The sequence below is a fragment of the Mus caroli genome, chromosome 5 (genome assembly GCF_900094665.2).
Source record: "Mus caroli chromosome 5, CAROLI_EIJ_v1.1, whole genome shotgun sequence".
Lineage (NCBI taxonomy): Eukaryota > Metazoa > Chordata > Mammalia > Rodentia > Muridae > Mus > Mus caroli.
In genome coordinates, this window is record NC_034574.1 from 74,640,356 (window position 1) to 74,666,777 (window position 26,422).

At 35.2% G+C, this 26,422-nt stretch overlaps 1 protein-coding gene across 23 annotated transcripts in view; it reads left to right on the plus strand.

Moving 5' to 3' along the window:
- The window catches only part of Adgrl3 (adhesion G protein-coupled receptor L3), a 762,557-nt gene that overhangs the window by 170,179 nt on the left and 565,956 nt on the right, over positions 1-26,422 (plus strand). For all 23 annotated transcript variants that reach the window (XM_029477382.1, XM_029477372.1, XM_029477362.1 and 20 more), the window contains one exon: positions 7,178-7,243. The gene's annotated coding sequence lies outside the window, so the exon portion shown is untranslated. The remainder of the gene's footprint in view (positions 1-7,177; positions 7,244-26,422) is intronic.

A 26,422-nucleotide genomic window follows, 5' to 3' on the forward strand; every position in this document is an offset into this window, starting at 1 on the left:
TAATAAAAAATATTAAAAATTTTTTAAAAAGAAATGTAAATGAAGAAAATATCTAATAAAAATCCAAAGCTCAACAAAAAAAATAATAATTTTAGCCAGGGCTACACAGAGAAACCCTGTCTCGAAAAAACAAACAAACAAACAAAAAAGCCAGGCGGTGGTGGTGTACTCCTTTAATTCCAGCACTTGGGAGGCAGAGGCAGGTGGATTTCTGAGGTTGAGGCCAGCCTGATCTACAGAGTGAGTTCCAGGACAGCCAGGACTACACAGAGAAACCTTGTCTCAAAAAAATTAATTTCATATACTTTATATATTATTGTATTTAATTGACAGGAATTCTTATGCCAAATTTTCCTTCTTGGCTTAATTTTATATTTTTAAAATATTAAACATTTAAAAAGTCATTCCATTTTACTGAACATGAAACAAAGCATCAATGATATGCATAATCTCTTATACTAAGAATGCTATAATGCTAATTTTATTTTAATTTAATTGTCAATGCAACAAAATTCAAAACCTTATTATTGAACTTTAAAATATATATTTGTATAGTTATTATTTCAGTATAAAATATCAAGTAGATCACAGTATTTTCTAATAGAAAATAATTATTTATAAATAGAGGGTAGGCACATTCTACCCTAATTAATCTTGATAATTCCCATTATTAGAGAAGTAGGAAAGTTTGATTAGTGGCCAAATATGTCATGTTGTAATTATAGTCAGTGCAGAGCCATTTTGAAAACCAAAGGCACTGAGTAAATTATATGATTGTTTTCATATTGATCACTTGAGAACTATTTCTCAAGNACAGAATTGAAACATGTTTTGGAAGAAATCTTCTTCCTTGATCCTCACTAAGTCTTCCTAAGATTGTACACAAGGGCTGCTGGTCCTTGAAATGCCATTATATTAAATAGGGGAGAGGGAGGTCTTGGCTTAGCTGGAGATCCATTTTGCTGGTAGGGAGCATCCACTGTAAACCAAGGCCCTTTGCCTCATTGGTTGCATCTGCTGTACATTATACCTTCGTCTCCCATTATTGAAAGCCTAGTCTTTCTCTATGTGATAAGGGGCTAGGGTTCCCAAGGGTAAATGATTTGCTTGGGTTTTTCCCTTTTAGATGTTACAAGATCAGTATACCATTCACCATACAAGCAATAAAAATGAGGTCCCCAAGGCTGACTCTGTTGTTTTATTTATTTTGTTCTGTTTTGTTCTGTTTGGTAAATTCTTCAAGGTGAAGAAAGGCTATCCAAGAGAAATTCCTAGAGAAATTATCACACAAGTACAATAGTCTAGATCAGGACTGTCATGAAAGTGTGGCTCTCTTACAGAAAGTCCTCAATGCCTCTATTTAGGAATCACTGCACTGTGACAAATTTGATAAGCATTTAGTAACAACCATACTCAGAGTTTGTGAAATTTGATCTTAACCAAGACAAATATCTTTCACCATACTCTCTTGAAATGTTAGAAAGCCATCATATCTTCCTGATCCCACTAAGCCACATGAGCATAGCAGTAATAAACTTTACAGAGGCTTTGTTCAGAAATTATATTGTTCTATATAGTTTTATATATTGTATGTACTCTTTTTCTCAAATTATTATTTTTATGCTGGTAATGAGTATTTGGGACATATTCCCATTGTAACTTGGAGGGCACCTACTTGCACATGGGCTTTTATTAATCAAGATTTTGCCATATTCATTTGGGTACAAGAGTCTTTGTCTTCTAAGTGAAGGCTAAAGAAAATAAAAGGCCCAATCCTTTGTTTTCAATTATCTGTGAGGAACTAGAACTAAACGCATGTGTTTGTGCTCCCTACCATCTGATCCTCTTACCACAGTGGCCTGGTTTCAGGTCATACCTCAATACTTCAACACATACCTCAATTGGTTTCTTTGCTCATTTTTCTTTGTAATACATATCCAAGGGTGTAGTATGATTTGGAATGGTAGTCTATGGGATGGCACAGGATGATAGAAAATGGAGTCATTTGCAACCCCATAGGAAGAACAATATCAACCAACCAGAGGCCCCAATGCTCTCAGGTACTTAGCCATCAACCAAGGAGCACTCATGGCTCCACCTGCATATGCAACAGAGGATAGCCTAGTCAGGCATCAATGGGAGAAGAGGTCCTTGGTCCCCAGTACAGCAATCAAGGGAGGGGAGGTGGGAGTGGGTGGGTAAAGGAACACCCCCATAGAAGCAGGGGGAGGAAGGATGGGATAGGGTGTTTCCAGGAGGGAGGGAAACCGCCAAAGGGGATAACATTTGAAATGTAAATAAAGAAAATATCCAATTTAAAAAGGAAGAAAAAGAAAAAAAAATGAAGTTATGTAGTAAATCACCCTATATACAAGTTCAGGTAGAGAAGATGACTGTCCCTATTATAAACTTCACAGTTGGACAAGTAAATATGTTAGCTAATAAGTTAATTCATATATGGATATGTGTAATCCTTTCTCTTCTCGATAAGGCTTGAGTTATCCATGCCTTTTAAATGTGTTATGCCCTGTATATGTCTATTAGCTCTTTCAGAATTAGTTGTATTTATCAGTGGAGGGGAAACTTGTGGGTATATTGAATTGTTATTGTTAATATTGGACATAATGGAGAATATGTATAGTTTTGTGGCATTAAGCAATTAGTGAAATTTTATAATTAACTTACAGGATTATAAAAACTTAGTAATCATTTTATCATTTGTCTTTGAAAAACCGCATGCATGCTTTTCGTTAGTGTTACTTGCATTTGAGCTGTACATTTTGCTGCATCTTCTATTTGTTTAATGTGGAAGCTGTACTAATTGATCGTATGTCATTCTCATTTTTTTTTCTAATTTGGTTTTTCGAGACAGGGTTTCTCTGTGTAGTTCTGGCTGTCCTGGAACTCACTTTATAGACCAGGCTGGCCTTGAACTCAGAAATCCGCCTGCCTCTGCCTCCCGAGTGCTGGGATTAAAGGCGTGCACCACCACGCCCGGCTTCATTCTCATTTTCTAATGTAGCAATTTTAAGGTGTAAGTTTACCGCTAAACACTACTTTTACTGTCTCCTACAAATTTTGATATGCCATGTTTGATTTTGTTCAACTTAAAATATTCCTAGTTATTGTTTGCAATTGATAAATGTTTGGGGTTTACTAATTTTCCTTACTCATTTGATTGTTTCATTTAGATAACATACTTTTATGACTTCAGTCCTTCTATCCTTACTAAGATTTGGTTTATGGTCTAATGGTCTAATGTTAAGTCCAGTGAGGGCTCTAACAGGGCTTGACCAGTTCATAGGCAAACTGCTACAGGATCCAGTTGAACAAAATCTCAACACTTTATCTTGTATTTTCAGTTTCTTAGCTGTTAGAGGACTTGATAATTTCTCTCGACTTGAAACACTTGTTATGGAAACTTTGAATATTTTCAGCATTGATATTGGAGATAATATTTCCCACCATACTTACTCAGCCATTCTCAAGTTTCTCCTTCTATGCACTTGCACAATATGGATCATGATTTCCTGAACCCTGTAAGGCAGCATATAAAGAATTGCATTCACAGACTTCTCTGCCTAGCAGAATCTTTACTGAAGAATGGCCCAGATACCCAAGCATGGTGATATGGGAAGTTATTTGGTTAGATTTTGTTCCTGTTTTCTTTTTATTTTTAATTATGTTTTTCATTGAAGAAAATATGTGTATTCTTTATCTAGAGAGGTTTGAAACCTAATTTCTGTGCTAAGCAATATGGTACACTTGTAGACTACTGAGAAGAATCCCTCATTGGAGAAGTAAAGCTTTAGGCACTAACTTTTTGGATATGATTTGAGGACTAGCTTTTAGGATAAAAAAATCACCTTGTGAAAAGGTTTATTTCATATGTACTATTTTTATTTTATTTATTTTATTTTAGTGAACAGATTAAGGACAAGAGTATAGGCTGGAAGACTAGCTCAGTCTACAATATGTGCTTAAATCCCAGGAGCCCCAGGTTCAAATCCCAACATATCCAGCCCCAAAGCCTCTCTTAACTGTATACAGAATTGTCTGGGGTGCACAATCCTGTCACTTTTTCATGGCCTTATGGACCATTATGGACTACAACAGGTCATATTATACAATTTTGGATTGTGTACATGTGAGTTAAGAAAAACCATAACTTTCTTGTTCCATTTTAATCTCATACAAATTGGTACTGGGTTATTTGGGGGACATATTGTTTAGCTATCAAATTGTAAAGCTACCTCTAAGAGCAACAAGTGTCATGAATTTCTGAGATTATCTTCTGAATAATCGGTCTCTGGGAGCTCATTTTTCCCTTCAATTTAAATATCTCAACAAAGATGGTTAGGGATAATACGATACCATTTGAGAAGCTTGAATTATAGAATCAGAACTAACATGGAATACAGTTCTCAATTTATTACTCAACCTTCCCTTTATATTGAAAGATAAAAGTATCCAGACAAATATCAGATGACTATTTAAAAAGTTTAAAGGACAATGTGAAGTGTTTGTCACACAGTGGGGATTTTAGCTAAGTATAAAATGTGTGCATGTCCTATAGAAAATAGGCAGTGTGTAGTTTATAAGTATATAAAATGTACATCTCCATAGAGGTGTGTCTTCTTCTTGTGTGTCTGTGTCTCGGTTTGCTTCCTAGATGGAATGTGGATAAATTCTGTGAGTATTCTTTCAATCTCTTCAGTTTCTTCTGCATCTATGCTACCTTGAGCCACGACTGAAGCAGGAAATATGTGATGAATGGTTACAGTTTGTCTTTTTAATTTTGCTCTGTCAGAACTGTAAAATATGAGCCGTATTTATCATCTATTACAGATTTTATAAATTGGCAATTCATTACTCTTCATCAATATCTATTTTAGTTGTCTTTTATACATGATTAATTATAATGCTTGTTCAAAGCATGGATTATTTTTATCCTTAGCTAACACAAATCAAGGTTTTAGAACCAAAGTATTTCCATCTCTTTCTCATGTCTTCTGATAAATTGCAGTGATGTCTAGAGTATTGCTTTTATGCTATTTTTGAACCATGTACAGCTCTAAGGTGATGAAGATATCAACAGATGCATTAATTGAACTAAAACATCTTAATTAGATTTTTGAGTGCTTGCTTTCAATGAAATCATATACTCAAAATATTCACAATTGCTGTTTTTGAATGTTTTTTAGAATAAATTTATTGAATAGAAATTAAGTTTATCTGTAATATCTCATAGTAGATAGATGTCTGTTGATACGGCCCCTGTCTCTGCTCCTCAGTTTATTTTGTTTATCTTCCCTTTGCTTCCCCCTTTTCATTCCTATGCTCTCCTGTCTATTTGTCCTTTTAGTTGTGATGCTTAGTGGCTTTAGGAAGCTGATCTTTGTCCTATGTTCACTACATGAAGTCAAGTGTTTCTCAAGAGTGATTCTCACAGTGATGAAAATATTCCCCACTGTAGGCTAGAGACTATCTCTGCTTATGGAGGAAAAGAAAGAACAGACAAATCAACTAACAAAACCAGAAAGACCCAGGGTTTGCAGACACATACAAGGATATACATAGTGATTGGCTCTACATCACTGCCTCAGTTACTGTGAGGCTAATGTGAATGGTTTCCTGTTTACAATGTCTTAGTTTTGACTTAAGAAAATGTTAACATTTTGTTTGCCCAGTCAGCATTTTGGAGGCTAGCTTAGTTGCTTGTTGCACTAGGGAGAGGTGATACACTCAAAGAGTATCAAGTGTTCTTTGCTGTAGAGGATTTCGTTGACACAGGAACATAAGCAATATTGGACTAGCAACATTTGAGGGGAAGTGAAGGTTGACCATTAGCTGTCTCTGAGTATCAAAATATAGTTCTATGATGATGCAAGATACCTGAAGGGAGTTATCTATGAGCAGGCCTGTGCTGGGATTCATGATTTTCCAGTTATGCAAAACATCTTCAGAAAGACAAATATACATTTTTTTTAAAATCAAGGGGGACAGTAATCTATGAAGTCTTTGCTTACTCAGAGAATGCTAGGATTGGTTGAAGGAAGATTATTCAGGGTATTTTGAGCAACTAATTATAAAGAGATGTTTGATTGAGTAGTCAAACATGAGACTCAAATGTGGAGTTGGCTTGATCTTGACAAAATTTAACTAAGTATTCAAATACTATTGAACATTTATTAAAATATAACAAGTCCTGCTTTGTTCATAATTTAAAATCACCAACTCAAATCAAACATTTACATTAGAGGATAATTTCTACTAATATATACTTGGTTTAATTTCAATCAATTGTGATTTGTATGAAAGAGAACTGAGTTTAATTCCATGGTATTGATTTATTTTCCATATTTAATTCTATATACATTTCTGAACAAGATGGTAGATAGATAATTTTTTGTTATTATTTTGGGTATGGATTTTTGTACTTTAGGAGAAACAAAAACACTCCTATTGCAACTATATATAAAATATAAATTTCAGAATAATTATTAGGTGTGTTAATTGTGTAAATTCTGAAATATACAAATATGGAAAGTATAAAATTGTTGTAGTTACAGAACTGCAAGGATATATAAAGTTTCCAAATAAAATATTTTAAAGGAAAACATTCTTTAAATATTTTTGGCAATCAGTTGGTGATTTAAAAATAGAATTGTGACAAGTTTAAGAAAATAAGCACAATATCCTGAAAATCATTAAAATAAATTTATTTTGATATATTTAATTTTTATATTTGGTTTTATTTAGATCTTCATAATTATTTTTATTATTTGGTCTTCATATCCCTATCTCTTTCTCAAACACACATATAGTTCAATATATTCAAATACATTCTGCATTTATTACAATGTGATACTTAGTAAAATATTATTCAAGATCAAGCTAACTCCATATATATGATTTTGAAGTCTTTTGTGGCCTTTCAAGAAGATAAATATTTATATTATATACTTAAATATTTCACGTACATTCCTACTAAACAGACTTACTAGTGTTGCATCATGTATCTTTCAGGCTTTCTTCTCATTCTGCTGTGACAGTTTTAAATGTGGTGGGGAAATAGATTTCTTGAGTAGTAATAAACTTTTATTAGTTCTGTTATTGAGATCCTAAAAGGAAATACTTTTGTCATCTAATTTTATCTTTTATCTTATTTTCGCAGAAATGATTAATTCAGAAAGGCAGAAGACAAAGCTATGGATTTTTAGCAGTCACAGAACAAATTAAGGTAATTAATAGATTATTATGTATGCTGAAAATTTAAAAATGAATTTACAATGTGTGAAGCCAACTTAGTACATGTTTTATGAGATTTAATCAAATTGACAATGTAATGCCTGTTTAAATTTTTTTACATATTTTGAAATGGTATTTTCACTTTTTATATATTTATGAAAAATAAGTTCTCATATTTTCTGAACAATAAATAATGTAGGTGACCATATTTGCTATTGTGAAGAAATATATGATAACTACATAAAGAGAATTTGGAAAAAGGATGTAGTTTTGCAGCTGCTGCTCTGGAAAGGCATTAATGGCTATAATACTCTATTAAATATATGAAATCAATATGCCAAGATTTTTGTTTCCATTGGTACATCAACACCAAGGCAATGCATCGATGTCATTCTTGTATAATTCATTTCATTTGCTCTCAATTTTACATCCAAAACTGATAAAAATATACTCATTTCATACCATAAAGGTTTTAATAGATAAAGCAAATTGTTTTCAAACTGACCTATTTACTACAAATGTATTTATTTTGTTCAATATGAAAAATTTCAGAGTATAAAATTAGGATAGGACATAATTTATCAAGGAAATCATGAGATATAGTATATGTCTTTTTATTCATAATCAGTGGTAACAACTAGGATTTCTTTGTCTTTTTTCCTTTTCTTGTTGTTGTTGTTTTGTTTGGGGGATAATGTATGATTCAGTAGCCTAACTCCAGATCCTTCTTCCATAGTCTCCAGGGCTCTGGATTTCAGCCCTGTACAAAACTATCAGGCTTCTGTTGTCTTCTTAGAGCTATTCAAAATAATTTTGTAAAGTAACTGCAAATTTGTTTTAAAAAAAAAGTAATTTTAAATATGCAGTAAAAGTAATCAAGGCTTCTGGTTTTCATATTATTCTTTACATTTGATTAATATTTATTTTGTTTGAATCATTAAAATAGTATTCATTATAAATTACCCTAAACATATTTTCCAAGACACTGTATTTATCCTTAAGCAAACACTATGTCACTTAAGATTATGGTATTGCATACACTAGCAAGATTTTGCTGAAAGGACCCAAATATAGCTGTCTCTTGTGAGACGATGCTGGGGCCTAGCAAACACAGGAGTGGATGTTCACAGTCAGCTATTGGATGTATCACAGGGCTCCCAATGGAGAAGCTAGAGAAAGTACCCAAGGAGCTAAAGGGATCTGCAACCCTATTGTTGGAACAACATGATGTACTAACTAGAACCCCGGAGCTCTTGTCTCTAGCTGCATATGTATCAAAAGATGGCCTAGTCAGCCATCAATGGAAAGAGAGGCCCATTGGACTTGCAAACTTTATATGCCCAAATATAGGGGAATGCCAGGGCCAAAAGAATGGGAATGGGTGGGTAGGGAAGTGGGGGGCGCTATGGGGGACTTTTGGGATAGCATTGGAAACGTAATTGAGGAAAATATGTAATAAAAATATTAAAAAAATAATAATAAAATAAAATAATTTATAAAAAAAATAAATAAAATTATTTTTCCATACAAAAAAAAAAAAAAAGATTATGGTAACATTGCAAATGCCTTTGTAGATGACAATTTTTAGTTGATATCAGTGTTTTAAATGTTCTCTCTTAACTTTTTTTGGCTTTTTTTTTCCTCTCCATATTGTGAGCTTATGCAAATAACATTATCCCCCTTTTTTGAGAGGAGATATGATATGTCACTCATGATTGCTCATATTTTTATCTTAGTATCTAAATGCTGTAGACATCCATCTATTAAGAGGCATCAATTCCTTGATACATTGAAGTAAACTAATTTTACAAAAATGAGACTTGTTGAATAATTCCTTTAAAAAAGTTAAACCAAGTATTGCATGAACACTCTCATCTGATGTTGTACAGGCCTGAGGATGGTGATGTATGCTTTACAGCCAAGAATTTAAGGTTAGGCAGGAAGTTCATTGAGCTATTTCCAGGCAAGCCAGAGTTACTCTGTGAGACAGTTTCTCAAGAGTTAGACAACAATATGAACAGAGTTGTTTCCATCAGAGACAGACTACAAACTAAAGAACAAAGTATGAATTATAAGAAAAACAATCTCCCTGTTGTCAAGTGTGTCGAGTGTTAGTAGTTCTAACCTGTTCTGTCAGTCTTTATTTGCGTTTTTAAATACATATGTGTGTAATGTGTACTAAACTGACTTTCGAAGTATACAGTTTGCTCTGACAAGCACCGAAAACCATAAAAGCTCCATCAAATCAAGAGACATTTACCACACCAGACCCCCAGGCGCTCCTTTTGTAGCCCACCTTTTTGTAATTCTCAGTCCTGGGCACCTGTAGACTCTATTTGAATATTAGACATCATACACCTGTGAGAAGGAGGGAGACCTGCTCCTGGTTTGGCAACAGACTTGACACATGGCCTCTCACATATTATTATCATGACTAAGCTTCTTATTTGTCTTGTGTTAAGAGGTTAATAAAGATTTCAACCACACACCATTATATATAGCTCAGCATGTCTGAAACACAAGAACAATGCTCAAGAGGAGAGATACCCTGGAGAAGGCCACAATAAATGCCTTCTTTGAGATGTGTTTAACCATACAACATCAAACTGATGTTTTCAAAATAATAATGGGAGTTAAGAAATACCATCCTGACAAAAGTTCAGTTGTTGACTCCACCCCTCCAGTGCCTAGGCATAGCTTTGTTATGCAATGCTACAATGATTATATATACATGTGGTATATCCATCAGCAGGTTCTCCCAGACTCCTAATCACCCCCTTGGCCACTGCCTTGTGTACAGTCTCAGCCCTTGCTTCGTAGAAAGGAGACACTGTGAGATGTATTCCTTTGACCCATCTTTACCAACTTTGCCATAACTCACAACTCCATCTCAGTCTCCTGGGCTCTCCAGCTGGCTTGGCTTCGCCTTGCTCTGAATCCTCCTCCACCAACTTCTGCCTTTGCTTCTCTCATACCCACTCTTCTCGGATACCCTTGACTCCTTACCTAGAACTCCTTTTCTCATGCTGGACTCTTCTACACAGTACTGATTAAAATCGAAAGTACCTACCTGAGAATCCTCTGTGGCTCCGCCTCTGCTCTTTTAATTCAGAATATTTAACAGCATGTGGGAGCCCAGATTTTTTTCTTGCTTCTTCTTCTTTTTTTCTTTGTTAAAAAATGTTTTTATTTATTTATTAAATTATTTTATTTATTTACATTCCAATTGTTCCCCCCCTTTCCAGTACACCCTCCCACAGTTCTTTACCCCATTCCCCACCACTTTGACTCTGAGAGGGAGCTCCCTCATTCAACTACCCCCATCCCCCACCCCCACCCCCNCCCCACCCTCTCCTCACCCTACCAGCATCCCCCTTCTCTTCCTCTCCACTGAGGCCAGACTAGGCAGTCCTCTGCTACATGTTTCCCGGGAGTCACTGACCAGCCCATGTATGCTCTTTGGTTAGTGGCTTAGTCTCTGTGAGTTCTGAGAGATCTGGGTTAGTTGATACCGTTCTTCTTCTTATGGGGTTGCAATCCTCTTCAGCTTCTTCAGTCCTTCCCAAAACTCTTCCATGGGGGTCACCTACCTCAGTCCAAGAGTTGGCTGTAAGTGTCTGCATCTATCACAGATATAGACCCTGGCCTCTTTAAATTAGCTCCAGTAGGGCCCAGAGACATGCCTCATTTAGTACAGCGCCTGTCTTGCCAGGCAAGCAGAAGAACTTGCATGACTGCATACTTACAACCCATAGCTGCAGAACTAGAGATAGACAGATCCTGAGAAGATCCCTTTACAGCAAGCCCAGGCAAAGAGACGAACTTCACCTGCTTGTCACTAAACTGTGAATATGATAGTTGAAAAAGGTACCTAATGCCTAGTGTGGGTCTCTACACTAATGTTAACACATACCTGCACATGCATGTGTGCATTCATCACACTCACACAAAGGACACACACACAATAAGTTTATATGTAAGAAATTTACTATTTATGACGTGCTTATTTGTTTTTCTCTATCTTTTATAACGAAACTTCAGTTTGGTGTTGTATGGTTAAACACATTTTTAAAAAGGCATTATTGTGGCCTTTTCCAGGGTATCTCTCCTCTTGAGTCTCAAGCATTGATACTGTATTTCTGACATGCCAAACTCTGTCACTGTCCTCACTCATGGACTCATAGTATACCTAACTAGGAATATCACAGATGACAGTGTGAGTCTAAGCAAATAGATTGTGTTATTCTTGCAAGAACGCAGTTGCTGTCAAATGAAAATCCATTTTGAGACCACAGCTAGGATTGAGTGGTGGTTACACCTTTGAGCACACTTGCAAAGAGAAGTTGACGAATCTTCATTACTGTATTTGAAAGATGAGAGCAGAGCTGAAGTCAGGAATAGCTATCAGGTTGAAAACTGTCAACGGTGTTTGTGGTAGATCACAGAATTAACATTTCTTTAAATACAAATATATATGTGTATGATTATAAAGAAATTATTTATATCTATACTATACATACATAGTTTTTTCATGTAATTATATACTTTATTATATAATATTTATGTTATAAAATAAAATATATTCACATGAGATCCATTTAATTTATACATCATATATATGATGTATAAAAAAAGTGATGTACTGTTTTATGGGAATAACATTCAGACTGTTAATTTTAATTTTTAGGTGAAAAATTTAGGTGAAATTAGGTGAAAATTTCTACATATATTTAGGCATTAGACGTTAAGTCATTTAATACTTCTTACTTTTACTTTTTTGTTTATAGAAAATTAAAACAAATTTGATTTGCCTGGAAATTACGTTTCTAATTAATTTCGAGGCCACACAGAAAGTGCAGGATCGTGAAGCTGGCCAGGGGCAGAGTGAAACCTCATGGATAATTCATACTCTCGCCTCTACTTATTCCATGCTTAGTGGCTGTCACAGGCTGTCAGCCACATAGTTAGTGCCTTTCAGAATTCACATGCATACATAGCAGCCTTTGGAAATCTGCATAAAGAGAAGTCTGACATCGGATAGATAGCTGCCCGTCAGTAGAAGACAGCTGAAACTGTCAGCCCGTTTATGACCGCGAAACAGTGATCAGGAGAGGCAGTATTGGCAGACAACAAAAATCACTTAGTAACTCAAACAAACAAAAATTAAATACATAAGCAACCTGGTTTTTACTATTATTGTAAAGAAACAAGGAAAAAAAACCAATGAAATCATATGCATTTACCAAGCACCCTTAAATCAGTGTCTTTGCTGCACATAGCTTTATTTGTATAATCTTTGATATCAAAAGCTGTTATAAAATGTCTAAATGTTGTTTAACTTTGTTGTGTATATATGTATATATCCATGTAAAATGTATTGATTTATTTATTGAAGTTCTGAGTGTTGAACATAGATATTTGTGGATGCTACCAAAGCCCTCCACCACTGAATTATAACCTGGATTATCTTTGTATTAACTTTTTAATATATAATTTTTGAGAATAGACTTCCAATGTTGCCTTAGCTGGCTTTGAGTATATTCAATAGCCCATGCATGCCTTAAACTATACAACATGCAGCCTTGTATTTCTAAACTGTACCACAGTCCTGGATTAAATTATGGGGAAACAGGGTCTTGCTGCGGGGAGCATTTCTTATTGATCATGATAGAGTACATACATTTGAAATTCTTGTCCATTATGTAGCTTGGAATCAAACACTTTAGACATTTGAGGAATTTTAACAAACATGTATTTTTGAACTGTAACTGATATTTATCTATCTCCACCTTAAACTCATTAGTGTTTTTGTTTGTAAAATGACATGAATTTCATTTCCTGTGGGGAAGTCATGATTGCCAAATCAGGACACCAACCAATTTTATCACCTAAAATTGGCTTCCTGTTTCTTTCAAGTAACAATCACCTGTGTAGTCATTCCCCTTACCCCTATATATCATAGGTCATTATCTATTCTTCCTTTAAAAATTTCAGAATGATGTACAAACAAACCATACAATATGTTTCATTTTGAGCCCAACTGTGTTCATGCAGCATAATGCCTTTGAGAATTGTTCTTGTTGACTGCATCATTAATTCATTCCAATTTTATTGCTGAGTACTCTGTGTATCATAGTTCATTTATTCATCAATTACAAACACTTGGGCTTTCCAATTTGGAAGTGATAAAAGTGAAGCTTTGTAAACAATTATGAACTGTGCATGTGTGCATGTGTGCATCTGTGCATGTGATTGTGTGCATGAATTTTCAAGAGCTCTCTAAGGTAAATACCTAAGAAGAATTGCTGGGTTGAATAGTTAAGAGATGTATGAAGTTATTTTGTTTGTGCTTTATTTTGATGAAGATTTTTAATTATTTCTATTTAAATGGTTATTGTTGTAAAAATTGGTAGTGTAAAAGCTATGCATTTAAAACTCTGGGTTTCAGCAATTCTTAACACTGGCTTAATTCTTGCATGGCCTGAATGTTTTATTGTTCTCTGAATGTATTTGGGAAAATTACATCATTGAGTAAATTTTTCTGGGCTTTTTTTTTTTCTGTAACATTTTCCATTCTTTTTTCTGAGTTTGTCTTATTGCTACAGGATATGATGACAGGATAGCCACACACAATAACAACAACTTAGGAGTTTTCTAGGCTGCATGCTACATTCATTTGCTTAATTAATGTGACTTCTCATGTCTTGTGCTGTTTACATAGAAAGGCCTGAAAGAAAATATTTTTACAGTGTTGATAATAGATTTATAATACAATAGTGTTTATAATACAAAAAACCCCACAGATTAAAAATATTAATCTTTAGAAGAATGAATGTTAAGCTGCTAGTAGATGCTCTCTCCAGTTTATTTTTTGAGGCACTCAGAGCTATGAGTTTTCCTCTTAACACTTGTTTCACTGTGTCCCTTAAGTTTGGGTATGCTGTGCCTTAATTTTCATTAAATTCTAAAAAGTCTTTAATTTCTTTCTTTATTTCATCTTTGACCATGTTATCACTGAGTAGGGCATTGTTCAGCTTCCATCTGTATGTAGGCTTTCTGTTGTTTTTGTTGTTATTGAAGACCAACCTTAGTCCATGGTGATCTGATAGGACATGTGGGATTATTTAAATCTACATGTATCAGTTGAGAACAGTTTTGTGCCTGATTATATGGTCAATTTTGGAGAAGGTACCAAGAGGTGCTGAGAAGAAGGTATATTCTCTTGTTTTAGGATGAAAGTTTTATAGAGATCTGTTAAAACCCTTCACTTCTGTTAGTTTTACTGTGTCTCTGTTTAGTTTCTATTTCCATTATCTGTCCACTTTTATTGTGTTTGGTGCAATGTGTGCTTTGAGCTTTAGTAATGTTTCTTTTATGAATGTGGGTATCCTGGCATTTGGAACAAAGATGTTTGGAATTTAGAATTCTTCTTGGTAGATTTTTCCTTTGATGAGTATGAAGTGTCCTTTCTTATCTTTTTTGAACTTTTGTTGAAAGCTGATTTTATTCAACATTAGAATGGCTACTCCAGCTTGTTTCTTGGGACCATTTGCTTGGAAAATTGTTTTCCAGACCCTTACTCGGAAGATGTGTCTGTCTTTGACACTGAGGTGTATATTCTGTATGGAGCAATATGCTGGGTCCTGTTTACATATCCAGTCTTTTATTCTATTTCTTTTGATTGGGGAATTGAGTCTCTTGATGTTAAGAGATATTAAGTAATAGTGATTATTGCTTCTTGTTATTTTTCTTGTTATATTTCTTGGTGGAATTATGTTTGTGTGGCTATCGTCTCTTAGGTTTGTTGAAAGAAGATTACTTTCTTGCTTTTGCTAGGGTGTAGTTTCCTCTTTTTGTTGAAGTTTTCCATCTAATATCCCTTATATGGTTGGATTTGTGGGAAGATATTGTGTAAATTCAGTTTTGTCATGGAATATCTTGGTTTCTTCATCTATGGTAATTAAGAGTTTTGCTGGATATAGTAGCCTGGGCTGGCATTTGTGTTCTCTTAGTATCTGTATGACATCTGCCTGTGATCTTCTAGCTTTCATAGTCTCTGGTGAGAAGTCTGGTGTAATTCTGACAGGCCTGCCTTTATATGTTACTTGAACTTTTTCCCTTACTGCTTTTATTATTCTTTATTTGGACATTTGGTGATTTGACCATTATGTGATGAGAAGAATAAATATAGAATCTAAGCAAGTACTAGATGGATATTCTCAGTAGGAACCAAGGTAACACAAAGACATTATAAAACTGTGTTTATATAACAGGTTTTATCCTTTACTGATCTGGTAAATATCTTATCTCTTTATGTATCCTGGGAAGTGAATTATGCCCAACTTACAAACGTGGTACTGCTGGGAAGGACCCAAGTCTCAATTGTCTTCACCATGTGTCTGTCTGTGGTTATTTTGCTAAGAGACCCAGGGTGCATCATATGATCTCTCTGGATTGTAGTATTCTCATTTGTCCAATTAGTGAGGGCAGCATTGGATTATCCATAAAGGATCTTCTTGCTCTAAAAAAATATGATGTTGCAATTCTATGATTATCTTATGTCACCGCATACAAAAAGTTTGTGTTTGTATTTATTCTGTGGAGATTGATAAGCACATTTTAAAAGGCTTGAAAAATGTGATTAATGAAAGCCAAATGTAGCGTTGACGAGGAGCAGCCTACAGTGCATTCAAAACAACTGAATCTTATAGGATCACTAATTTCTATAATGCGTTTCCAAATTTAATATTCAAAGCACTGGACATAAATTATATATTATTTATATATGTGGAAAATATGAACTCACAGACCACAATTGTTTTTCAGGTGTTTTACTGAGAATTGTAATTTTAAACTTTTAACAGGATTTTAAACATCAGTAATTTATTTCTATAAGTAGTACTCCCTTAATTTTGAAGCATAGCCTGGATAAAAATTGATATATTTAAATGACTGTGCATTTAAAAATATTTGTGTTTGAATGTTTATTTGTATAACTGTTTTGTCTGCACACATATATGTGTTGTACATACTCAATATTCATGCAGACTGGTAGAGGACATTGGATCCTCTGGAAGTGAATTTATAGATGGTTTTTAGCTTCCAGGTGTTTACTGGTTACAGAAGCCATATCCGCTGAAGGGACATCCTGTGTTCTTAGCACCTGAGCCATCGTACCAGCCACTGAATGCACATTTTTAAAAACTAAAAGATGATTTCAAACATACATACTTTAGGAATACTGATGAAAATGTTCATATAGGTTACTTTGTGTCTGTCATGCACAGTAACCACTGATATTTATATTTCATCTTTTAAATACCAAAGGATGTTATTAATCTCAAAGAATAAAGCATTATTATTATTTATTTAGCTCATCCAGATATCTACTATATTGTGTAATAGTAATGCTGTCTTGATTTTAGAAAATCGACTACAGACTGGATAGAAATAGCTATTGATGCCTGTATAACATGCTGCTTGTATTCTAGTAGAAACTTGAAAACAAGGAACAGTTTTCAAACAAGGTCTGAGAAACTGGTGGCAGAATAATAGATTTTTTTACTGCCTTAAAATAGAGTGCATATTACAAGAAAATGGACATTTCAAGACCAGATTACTTCTGTAGTGATATTTAACATGTTTTAGAGAGACATTCATTATTTGTGGGTAATAGAATATTATTAAATAAGAATAATTTAAAGATTATTGAGGAGAATCTGTTTTGCTTTTTTCAATTGTTTTTTAATTTAATTTATTTTTTTACTTATTCACTTTACCTTCTGCTCTCTGCTCCCTTCCCAGTCACCCTCTCCCACAGTCCTTCCCCTATCTCCTACCCTGCCTCTCCTTCTCCTCTTATTTGATGGGGGTCTCTGAGTACCTGTCACATACCCTGGAACTTCAAGTCTCTGTGAGGATAGGCACTTTTTGAGGGGAGTCTATAGTATTACATATTTAATAAGCTCTTTTCAAAAATAGTTACTGAAGCTTGGTGGTGGTGGCACACAACTTTAATCCTAGCAGATGAAGGCGGAGACAGGTGGATCTCTGTATTTGAACCTAACACACACACACACACACACACACACAGAGAGAGAGAGAGAGAGAGAGAGAGAGAGATGTTTGAACATGAGATAATATGATAGTAAACCAGATCTCGAGTACCAGTACCCTCCCGTCTGATGCAGGTTCTTGGTGTCTCTGGGATTTATCTAGCACATGTTGTTAGGGTCAGGGTACGGTAAGGATTGAAGTCAGCATTAGCTTTAGTGTTTGGGTAAAGGAAGAGATCCAGGTTCGGGTTGGGACAATGGTAGTGGTTGGGAACGGGTTTAGAGCCAAACTTCTTATTTGAAGCTTTCAAAAGTTACCTTGAATATTTTGGATGTCTTTTCCATTTAACCAGGGCTTACCTTACATACTTTTACTCAATTCCTAACAAGTATAGAGAAATAAAGTTTAACTGCTTAAAAGAGAAAAGAAATCAGATTTCTCGATTTAGCCTACTTCTGTCTTCGGTGTTCTAGAACAATATGTAATTGGAGAAAATGTTTATCTACAAATTTAATTCCAGCGAGTATCATCTCAAATGGCCTTTTAAAAGTGCAATTGTAGCAAGCCAGTAGGTATCTGTTGACTTTGTTGCCTAAAACTGTTAACGGCTGGATTTTCCTGAACTTGGTGGTGATCTGCATGTGATCATGTGAGCGTACCAAGGTACAAGATGAAGGAGGAGGCTCGGGTTTCTAAACCCATGCTTCTGGTTAAATTATATCTCGTTGTTCTTAGACGTTAGTGAATAGTTCTTTGGTTACTACTTCAACAAATGACATTTTATCACACTGTATTTACCTTTATTCAATATCATGAAGAATAAACTACACTGAATTGGCAATAAGCTTTATTATCAATATATGGTAATTTAGTAATAAAGAGTTGGAAATGAAGGCTTGAGTTTCCATCTGGGTATGGTATAAATATCCCAGATATTTGTGTTTCTTACCCTAGAAGTCCACCTATCCTGTCATCACACTATCAAAGAACTCGCCCTACAGCTAGAAAGCAGAAGAGACGTCCCAAAACTTCACTTCCACACAGTCTTTGATGGACCAAGGCTTTCCAAGCAATTTCTAATAACTTTTTTTATTCACTTTTTTTTCAATTACCTTCCCTCACTGCTGAATTTTTTTTTATCTGCATTTAAAACACACCGTTTTATGGTTGATTCTTCACATTCAATTTGGTGAAATTGTAAAGGCTTCTAAAAGGTTATGTAAGCCACTTAGCAAAGTATCTCAACAAACGAAAGCTTTCATTTAAAAGATAGCCAAACACAACACATGTGAGTTAAATCAGAGAATGCTAATTTATCTGCCAATATTTTTTCTTGAAATTAGGTGCAACAGAATGCCAGGGAATGAGTTCAATAGAAAGCAGCTTTAGAAATATTTCTGTGGAAGAGAAGACTTGAGTGTGAATGGGGGAAAGCAGTTCACACTGCATGCTTACCTGGCTTCTGCGAGCACACCCTGCTGTGTTCTAACACTAACAGACACACTAGGAAGGATGTACTTATCTCAGGTCTACCCAACGCCTTTTTTTCTAACATACAGGATGAATTAAATCCACATCCTGATTCAGAATTTCTATATTGTCCCTATCACCTTCTTTCACATAGCAAGAATGAATTGGTTTGTTCCTGAAAAGGCTACATGCAGTTTGGGCTTTGCCATCCAAATGCTTGACATTTTCCCTCTACCCGCAGATCAGCCACCCACAAAATTCATTTAGCTTTAGCCAGAGCAGAAAGTGAACTTTTGACAACATTTAGAGTTCATTTTTAAGACCTAAAATGTTAAAAGTTGCCTTTTTAGCATATTCATGTTCTGCAGATAGTGATAAAAATCTTTCAATTAAAGAAAAAGGAAATTACTTTAATCTCATTGATAATTTTCTAAATCAGCCCAAGCTGATTTTTATATTTATAAAACTGTAATGAGGATATAAGTAACAGGTGTCTTAATAACATGTGACCTAGTAAACATGCTAATCTGGAGAGGAAATATTTTATCTACTTTTCTGTACCATGTTTGTGAATTTGTATATGCTACTATATACACGGGTGGCCACAGAAAAACCTGAAAGCATATATTTTCTCATTCTTCCATGTATGTTCCAGAAATTGAACTCAGAAATCAATGCTTATTGGCAAACTTTGTTTCGCACAGAGCTGTCCTTCCAAATCTAGACAATGCTGATTTGATTTACACTGGATATAATATTGCCCACTTGAATTACTTGAACCAAGGTCTCAGCCATTTTTTTCTTTTGAACAGTTTTTTATTCACTATTCATTGTGTAATATAAATAAATAAATAAATAAATAAAAAGGAAAGAAGTGCAACTTTCCTTTCTAAACAATGATTATTTACTTGTAGATACCATTATTCCATGCTGCATTTGCTCAAATCCAATGGTTCTTAAAAATATATATATAAGAAGTTCCATAGAAAGGACAGAATCCTCCAACCTGAGGATATAGGAGTTTTGTGTCACTGGCATAAGCTGCTTTATCTCTTTTGGTGTGTCTGATAACACTTAAAACATTGAAGGTATCCATGCTTAAAGTCTTCAGCCAGACTTCTTAGCAAGATTCATTCATGATGAGTCTTCATGGAACCAACCTTGTTCAATATTGGTGAAGCACGGTTTTCCTGTCTTCTTCTCTTGGCTTCCACAGGTTTTCCTTAGCATATTACTCCCATTCTTTTGGGCTATCTATGTTTTTTAAAATTCTTTTAACTCTATTTATAGAACACATGGTATAAAACACCAGTTTAAAAATATATTTGAAATCTTTAGTGCATCTGTTAAATAATAAATAACACATTCAAAAAAGATCTTTTAAAATTAGCATTTATGTAAAGAGATACAGCAGAACAGATGTCAAGAATATAAATTTATTATTATTATTATTATTATTATTATTATTATTATTACTATCTTTCACGTCTGTTTTGCACTTGCTTTTACTATTTTATTGCTGTGCCTAGTTAACTATCAGGACTTTATCTGCTATTTACATTCCTAAGTGCCTTTTCCATCTTTAACTCTTCCTTTCTGACTGCAAAGGAAACAATAACTTTCTCTGGGGTCACTTGAATTTATTCACATATTCTAATTAGAAATAAAATCCCTGAATGGAGCATCTGTTGTACAAGACAATCTTGTGTTTGTAACTTGAGAGTACTAGGAAGTAAGGATTGTTTGTAGGTTCATTAAAATTATTATGCATTCAAATAACAAAATAGTATATCCAGTAAAAAATAAACAAAACCTCACTAAGCTAATGCTCATATCTTTTCTGACCGATCTATGACATTTAAGTTAACTGTGTGTAACTTGCGGCATTACACATGATTTTAACAATATTTTCGAACATAAGTAATTAACAGTTTATCAATAAAGGTCGTTGTTGATGAGCTTACCCTGACTCTGAAATTCTATATTATTGCTCATACAGATTACTTGGGGTAAAAATAAAATTAGGCTTGCAGATGAAATGGAAAAGATTTTAACAAATGGTGTGAACAACATCACTCATCTGTAGTAAATTATTAAAAATCCTAAACAAACATGAAATGGATATGAAATCAATTTTATCAAGGTCCTTTGAAAATTACCCTAAAATTTGGTGGAGTTAATGCATCTTTTCTGACTCTAAATGTTTAATGTTTAAGACTTTTTATTCTGGGAACTTAAAACTATGTTTTCTGGATTTCAGAAAACAGAAAGAAAACCATTCATATGGCCTCCTGATAAAAGAAACAAAGCATCCTGGATGGCCAAGATATAATTTCCTAATTTAAAGGATTGCATTGATCAATACATTTGTCCTTAGTAATGGATGAAGGCAATAAGTACCAAGGCATACGATCTGTGGCCAGTGATTTTAATATAATATAATTGTTAGGAAATTAAAGTGACCATTAAGAGAGAATGTTTCCTGAAGGGAGTGTCAAGAGTTTGTCAACTCATGCGCGAGCACTTGTAGAAAAGAAGGAAGGAAGAAAGACAAAGACAATGGCAAATTTACAAACTTCCAATAAATATGTCAAATATAGTCATAACTTATTAATGAAAATATAAAGGGTTGTTCCATGTAAAAAGGCAAGGTTATTAATAATAAAGATAAATATGATCATTATAATATCTGAGGAAATAAAACACACGTTCTCATTTATTGCATGTGTACGTCAGAGCATTGCAGAATTTTGCTGTAATTGAACAGGCATGTGAAATGGATACCAAATCAAAACCAAAATTACAAAATATAGTATATATAAAGAAGACAACTATATGCTTTATTTTCTCCAGGGGATATGAACATCAACTAGAAGTAATTCCTGTGTTTGAACCAGGCCTTTGTAAGAGACTCAGCACTATATATTGTCCTTGTGCTCCCTGGCAGGGGAGCAGTGTGAGGCTGGGGTAGCCACAGCTCTTTATTCCTTCCAAACCAGCTACTGTGCTGCTAATTAGAATTGGATATTGGTGGTCCTGGAAATGTGGGAGACCATCAATGTTACTTTGTGTTACATTTTAATCACACAAGTTAGGACATTCAGAATTATGGTTTCCATGGTAACCACAACACTGAGCCCTGTGTGAAGGCATTACAGTGAGGGTCTTTGATTAAGAGAAAGTAAACCAGGATTGAAACAAAATGCTCCATATGTGTAGCTAAAGTTACCAAAGGGGGCAGGAGAAGGAGGAAAGAAAAAGAAAAAGTACAGTTCCCTTTGCCTTAATTATATTTGCTTAATGGTAGGTCTCATGTTCATGCAACACACTGAACAGTCTGTTAGAATTCTCACGGGCATGCTCTGTTTTCATTGGATTTTAATGATTATTTTTCTAGCACCTTCTGATTCCTTAAAATTTATCCTATTTATATACACATTTTCATCTTAAAGTAACCGATGATGTTGATGTTTGGGACCGTCTAACTGGTCCTGTGGAAGGAGGAGAGGTTTTTGTTTCTCCTCCTGAGAAGTGTTTTCTTTGAAATGTGGTGAAGAAGAATTTCAATTCCGGGTGCTTTGCCTATGACAATTCAATGGAATCATGGCATTACGATAGTTCTCCCTAGTTCCATTTTCTTCTATGTGTGTAGTCGTCAGTATGAGAAAAGTTCTAATCCAAAACAGAAAGTAAGCAGTTCAAAATGTATTCGGTGTTAAACATGGACAATATGATAAATAAGACCAATGGAGTCACTAGTCACAGAACTCCAAGCATGTATGCAGGATACTTCATTTTGAAGACTACATTTTGTCAAGAATGGAGGCCATGACTGCAGGATTGTGCTCCATCTTGTCTGATTTAAGCTAAAATGAAAATAATGGCACATTAGCAATGTTTGTGGCAGGTCTGTATCCTGGAAATAGAGTGGTCTCCCTAAGTGGAGGTTTTCATGAATTGGAGTAACACTTTATTGAGCCACGATTACGTTTTAATTTTTTCTGAGATTGCCGTCATCTCAACTTATCTTTCAGGGAACATATGGTCTAGTGACATTTTGCTGAAGATAAGGAAAAGGACAGGCTTCTCTCCACTTCAGTCTTGAAATTCTTGCAAGCACTAACCAGACTAATAATTCTTATGCTATACTCCAACATTACATGAAATATGTTCATATTAAGCAATGCAAATTTGGTATTCTTTCTATGAATATTTAGGCGTGGATGAGTGCTTTTGTCTTACGCTTTAATGGTGCTTTACAGACCATTAATCTGTTGAAAGGGTCAGAAAGCTGTTTATTAAGGAGCCTGAGAGGAGCCACTTTCTGCTTTGCAGGAAGCAAGGACTACCCTAACTATTAACCTCCACAGCCCAAGCGCAGCCAGAGTCAGGGAGAATAACGAGGGCCACGGGCCTTCTCCAGTGAAACCTCAAGTTTGAGGGCATATAATCTATCTATCATTTCTCTCTCTCTCTCTCTCTCTCTCTCTCTCCCTTCTTGGCTTATTCTAACAGTCACAAAATATGAAAGCACATTCTTACATCACAAGACAAAATCCAGGCAGTGTCTTAATTTAATCTTAGTTATACTGACTCCCTTTTATTATTTATTTATTTATTCATTCATTCATTCATTCATTCATTTATTTATTTATTGGTAACTGGTTTCATTTTTGGAAGCTTTGTTTTACTTTTTTTACATATAATTTTTAAAATTATCTACTTGCATAACAAAATTTATTTTGTGTATGTTTTGACTTTTTTTTATGTGCTTTCCCTAACTATATCATCATTTATGATCCATTCTGTTTAAAAGCAATTGTGATATCACCTAATGTGGACACTATCTTTAACCCCCACATTTGAGTTTAAATCAAGATGATAGATAAACAAGGAAGTATTTGTGCAGTGTGGTTTACTCAGGTAGCTACAATGTTCTTCTTTGGTCCAACTTTAATTTCCTGACATGAACAACTGAAAGGAAGCAAACTGTTCGTGGTTTCTGCTTATATTTATTGGTGCTGTTTGCTGAGGCAGCACTCGAGCCTAGCCTTGTGTGTGGAGAAGGCTACTCATCTCATTAGAAACAGGAAGCAAAGTAACAGGAAGGGATCCAGGGTCAGGAATAGCCTTCCATTCAGGCCCCCTGGTGAGCTACTTCCTCCAGATAGTACCTACTTTTTCCAGCTGGTGGTGAAATGGCCAACAGAGGAGATGCTTCGTTTTAAAGTTGCAACATCTCAGCCGTGTTCCATTCAGGATGTAAGGCATTTCAACCATGCCAAGATACTGATATCACTAGGTAGCATGACGCTTCTGTGAAAATAGGAGAAAATGCACTTCGTGTATTTTTCTAGACAGAGATAGAGCGGAGAGATAAGAGAATAAGTAAGCTTGCTCTGTCACCGTATTTTCTGAAATCCATTTGTTAGAAAGGTTACCTCTCTTCACTGAAGCCAAAGGAATAATGGTGGGCAAGGTTCTTCTTCCTGACCTTTCTCTTACTCAAACATGAATTTGGAGGGGGAGGGGAGGGGGGGAGAGGGGGAGGGGAGTGATCGCTGTCACAAAGGTGTTAGTCAAATATGTCAATCAACTTTGGTCATCCCAAAATACCATCTTGGTGGCTAAGTAATCGAAAACTATTTTCTAAGCGTTCTGGACGGTCGGCAGCCCAAGTTTCAGCTGATTCAGTCCTTGGTGAGGAGGACTCTTTTCTTGATGTGAATGCAGCTGCTGCCTCTGTCCTCGCATGGCCTTTACTCCCTTCGTGTGCACATAATTTTAGAAAGCTGCCTTGTCCTTTTTGTATAAAAACACCCATCTTATAAGGCTTCACCCTATGACAAGATAAACAGTGTCCATATTACTTCTCCCCCCAATTTTCCAACATGAGTTCTCAAAATGCTGATCTTTAAGTGAAAATATGCAGTTTACCTTCTCGTCTGTGCCTGACATTCCCGAGGACCTCCGGCTTCTAGAAGCCCTCGGCTTAGACTCTGGCTGCCTGGACACCTAAATGTGTGATTAGTTATCTGGGAGACGCTTGGTCTGACTTCTCAGTCTCCGAAGAAGGAGATTTGGAAAATTGACTTGATCACTAATTACCAATTACCTAATCAGCCATTTCAGTATAATAAAGTTTCCATTAAAATCCAAAGGACAGAGTGCAAAGGGCTTCTAATTCGGTTAACATATGCTGATGCTGAGAAAGCGGCCAGTGCAGACAGCATTTGGTGCTCATGACTTCTTTGCTTAATGGATCTGTGTGCATACTTACTCAAGTGCCTGCACTCAGAAGTATGCATATTTGTGCAAATGTGTGTGTGTGTGTGTGTGTGTGTTTGATTTGTGTGTTTTTGTCATACAACTCAACTAACTGTGCAACTTTGAATCAGCATTCTAGCAAGTGTTTTTCTGAGTTTTGTTCAACAAGGTCTTTGAACCTAAGGAGGGTGATAAAGGAAACTTCTGCCATGTGCCTGTTCAGTCAGAGGCATAAATCTCAGACCTTTGCCTGGAATTTGACGTTTGTTTGGGTGAGGGACAACTCTGCATGATGGACACCTTAAATGGAGGAATGCGCTCTAAGGTTAGAAAGTGGGTCATGTTTTCACTGAACTGTAGCATGGCCAATTGTTATCTGGGAGATTTGGAGACTTGATTGTGTTAGTATAAACTTTATGCTTTTGGTGATTAGAAGTATCCAAAAATGTAGTAGTATGGAGAGAAGGATTTTATTCGTAAAAACATTGAACTTTATCTTTTCCCACAGAAGCTCTGTCTACACATTCAAGCCCAGTGGGGATTGGAGCCACAACATAGAAGCATTGAGGGTACTCGATTTCATCCACAAAAGCTACTCTGTACAAAACTTTACTCTTCCTCTGGACATAACATAGTTCACAGTTTCTAGTGTTAGGATATTTGCAGTCCATTCATGGTATAGACATGACTCAATTTACACCACTAATTAATGTGTAGTTTTACGCCAAAATAACGTTTCCAAGGAAAGAAATACTCCTGAGACCACTATTATATTAAGGAATATATATTTGTGTGCCATAATATAAGAGAAGACTCACTCTTCTCTACAGGCTCAGAGTGTCCAGGCTCTACCTGGACACTCATGAGGTTCGTTCTGCAAAATGCAAAAAGGTTGTGGGGAAAAAACCAAAATGTTTCCCTTTAGAGAGCATCTTTCTGTAATCCAGGGCTGTTAGTTACTTGAGGATGAGTAGATTGCTTTTATTCTCAGTGTAACTTAAACTTGGTCTGCAGAAATCTAGACTAAGTCCAAGGTCCGTGAACCCTACTCTGTTCACCTTCAAGTAATCTACCGAGGAAAAGCACAGAACCATGCCACGTTACAGTTCATTGCATTTTAATGTTTGTTATTGCAGAGATGCCTCTCTAAGTACTCCGACTGAGAAGTGGCAAAGTCCTTGATGTGTGAATGTTGTATCTGTGCTCTGTTGAAGCCAGATCCTATGAGTAGTTTAGTACAATCAACACCATGTCACTTTTTGTCCTTTTGAAAACATGCCTTATAGTATCATCCAAAAGGGGAAAAAATTGATGACTTTAAAGTGCAAACTATTAAGTGCAAACTATCAAGTGCAAACTATTAGAATAATAATTAAAT